Genomic DNA, 3,909 nt, shown 5'->3' on the forward strand with positions numbered 1-3,909 from the left:
CCCTTGTCTTTGGGCCCTCAGAGGTTCTGAAGTTCCTAGAAAGGATGAGACCCTGGGGGATTGGACCAGAGGCCCTGAGCTGCCTCCCCCTCAGCCCGAGATTAATGCCTGACAGTCCTTCTACTCGCAGGGAACTCATCAGACTAATATTTCCTGATGTGAACTCCGTGTTGCCCTAGAATGAGAAATCCCAGCTCCCTCGCGTTCCGTGCCCCAGATGAATGGGCTCCCGTCCTGGGGCCTGTGAATGATGTGGCCCGTGTCTGCAGAGGGAGGTCGATAAAAGCCCTTCATCAGCAGAACTGCAGCCTCTCCCGCCTGGCCAGCAGACCCTGGTTCCCCTCACCATGCCTCTCCCCGGGCCGGCCCTGGACCAACCATTGGAGATGGGGAGACAAGGTCAATGCCCAGCAGATGGGGAGAGAGGGTCCTGTGAAGGGAGGACCTTCTCCAGCCTTGCCCCAGAAATCAGGGCCCTTGGGGACCAGAAGGAAGGGGCAGGGCCTGCTAATGTTTTATGCAGACTTCAAAGCTCCAGTGAGCCCAAGGAGGGTGTAGGCCTTTAGCCCAAGGCTGTGAGCAAATGCCTGTTTAAGGCAACACAGGACCTCAAAGGCTTTGTGGAGGATGCTGGAATCAACTGATTTCTAGGAATAGAAGCACCAGTGGTTGTTGCCATAGTAAGAGAAACAAAGAAACAATAACCAGTACCATTTATTGAATGCTTGTCACGTGCCAGGCATGGTGCCCAACATTGATAATGCATTATTGCATTCAATCCTCATAAAGCCTTATGGAATAAGGTGGTATTTATCCCATTTACAGATGAGAAAAGTGAGGCCAAGAGCAGTTAAATGTCAGCATTCAACTCTAGATATTTCTACCTTCAAACCTGTGCTTTTAGCCATTCACCATCCAACCATCCCACGGATACTTGTAAAGTAGGGTCTGGGCTCCAGGCCCTGAGGAGAGTGCCCAGAATACACCAGACAGGCAGCACCCCCGCCCTCACGGAGCTTGTGGTCTCGTGGGGAACCGACATGAAACACAGTGACTCCAGTGCCTCAGTGAGAATGTGGGTGCGGACAGGGTGATCGAGGAAGGTCTTGTCAGGAGGAAGGGGTGTGTCTTGTCCTGCCCTAACACAGGGAGAAGCCAGTCCCAAGTCCCAAGTGGGGGTCTTGAGGACAAGACCTCCTTGAGGTGACCAAAGGTGGAAAGAATCTAGGGCCGAAGGTCAAAGCATCGAAGGCAAAGAGAGTGGCCCTCCCGTGGAGCCATTACCAGAAGACAGAGTCGGGATGTGGATGTGGAGGGAAAGGAAACAGCCAGAAGGAAGCAAGGGGTTTCGTATATGAAGGAAGCAGCCACCGTGATCTGAGCTGTGTGGTCCCTGACTGGGTGGCACATTGCACTGGCCTGAAGGTGGAGGTTGCGAAGGACAGCTAGCCACACCCGAAGGGTGGCCTTCCGCAGGAGGTAGACAGTAGCACCAGGGCCGTAGGTTCACCGGAGGTCTCCAGCCAGCAGCCAGTACCTCCCAGAGCAGTTGTGACTTTGCGGGATGGGAGCTGGCAGGGATTATGCAGGAGATTCAGGCCCCAGCCAAGCAGGGTGGAGGTTCGGGCCAGAGTTTAAAGTTCAGCCGGAAAAAGGAGGTCCAGGGTGGTGGCCAAATCTGAGCAGACTCAGAGCCAAAGTGCAGGGCAGTAAGAGTAATGGCTGAGGCCACCTGCTGGAGGCGCCTTAGCCACCAGTCAGCTCTTCACAGTCAGGACTGGGGGGAGGGGGGCTACAGCTGGGAGGGGCAAGGAGGCAGGGCCACCCCATTCCCCGAGGCTGAGTTTGTCCTCTGGCCTTCTTGCTCCTGTCTCCACCCTGTTTCCGAACCTGCCGTGCATCTGACCTGCAGTTCATCCCTGACCCTTTCTCTGTCCCTGATCCCCATTCCTGAGCCTTACGCCAGTCCTGAAATTTCTTCCATCTCTGAGCCTCAGCCCCTCCTGGGCCCTCCATCCCCACCTCATCTCTCACCCCTCCTTATTCAGTTACCCCATCTCTGACTCCTGCCTCACCCCTGCCATCTCACACCCAATCCCAGATCCTTTCCCCGTTGTTCCCCTTGCCCCTGCCCTGCCTCTGAATTGGGCCCAAGATGTGTTGCTCCTATTCCTTATAAAGGATTTTAAAACCCAGAGGTTCCTGTTTTCTTTGGGGGCCAAAGAAACAGGTGGGGATTTCAAAATGCCCTCGTCAAAATGCCACATACAAAATCAATGCACAAGCTTGAGATATCAGAGTAGTGCCCCCCCACCATTTGCGGGAGGAGAGAGGGCAGAGAATGGAGGGAGGGCGCAGGGGCCCATCTGGGGGTTTCTGTTATGTTTGTTGATAGCGGTGTTGGGTGCACAGGTGTGTTCAGTAGTGAAGATAAATCAAGCGATATGATTTGTGCATTTTTCTGTGTCCATGTTATACTTCCGTAGAAGGCTTTTTTAAAAACGCCCTGTAGTCTAAGCAGTTTGGGTCCTCAGGTCAATGAAGATGGCCCAAGGTCCCTGTAGCAGTTGGGACACAACCTGGGAGACTGGTCAGGCCGGTTCTGCCTTAAACGGACCCTAGAAAAGCACCGTGAGGTCCTCAGTGTTCCCAGGACAAGCATTCACCCCGACGGGATGCTGACAAGTCCCCACCGCCCGACCATATGCCCCGCTGTCCCCTGGGACCGTGCCTCGGTGCCAGCTGCCTTTCCTACCCTAACAGCTGTATTTTTCAGGTACAATATGACAGGCTCAATCTATTCCTGTTATATATTTCCCAGTAAATGGACAAGGTGAAAACAGTGTCAGTTCAAATCACTATCATGACACTTAATTCTGATTTACTGTACCTTTTGCTGCAATCTTGAAAGTGCCTGCATCCGTGCCGAGCTGGATTGCCCAGCCAGGCCCCACGGGGTCGATGTTAAGATCAGCTTCAATAAAAGAATTTAGGGTAAGGCGGCCCCGGGTGGGCAGGGGGCAAGCCGGGGGCCCAGAGGACCAGCCGGCGGAGTCGCTGAAGCCGCAGCTCTCCCACGCCTCCCTCCCACCGACTCTTTGTCCCCAGCCCTGTGTTTGCAGCAGCTGGGAAATTTATGGAGGCTCCATAAACGGGTTTTACAGACAGCTGTTAGAGCGTGCGGAGCAAGGCTTGGCTGTCGGGGGACCTAGTCGCAGGCTTACAGCCAAGACACTTAAATGTTATGGCCCTACATATATAAAAAGTGTGCCGTGCACGTCCTCTGCTACCTCCCTCCTCCTGACCCAGGAGCATGGGGTTGCCGGCTCGCCAGACGCAAAATGCCTGCAAACCCTGGCTCCAGCCCCTGCCACCGAGGCCAGGAGCCTCTGGCTGGGCCGGCAGCCCGGACGTGGGGAGACATCCAAACAGCCGCGCCAGGCATGCGCCGGCCGCCTCCTCCCTGCCCTCCTGGCCTGCTGTGCCCAGGCTCAGCTCACCAAGTTCTTTTCCCCTCAGGGCCCTGCTCCAGCTGTTCTCTCCTGTCTTGAAACTCTCCCTTCCCCGCCCCCCACCCCCAACCCCCAACCTTTTCTTGTCCTGGCCAGTTCATACCTAGCCTTCCGGAACTCAGCTCGAAATCCCTGCTTTCCCAGAGGCGGCACACCCACCCTCTAGAGTCAGGTGTCCCCAGTCGGAAAAGCGCCTGTCCTCCCTGGACTTCTTCATAACATCTATAACAATTGTAATTACATAATTATTGGTGCCATTATCTGTTTAATGTCTTTCTTCCCCACTGGACAATAAACTGTGAAAACGGGGGCTCTTTTCTGAATGTATCCCTAGTGCCTTGCACAGAGCCTGGCACTCGATAAATATTCAATGAATGAATGAATGAATGAACAAACG

This window comes from Felis catus, chromosome D4 (assembly GCF_018350175.1).
Source record: "Felis catus isolate Fca126 chromosome D4, F.catus_Fca126_mat1.0, whole genome shotgun sequence".
NCBI classification, from domain to species: domain Eukaryota; kingdom Metazoa; phylum Chordata; class Mammalia; order Carnivora; family Felidae; genus Felis; species Felis catus.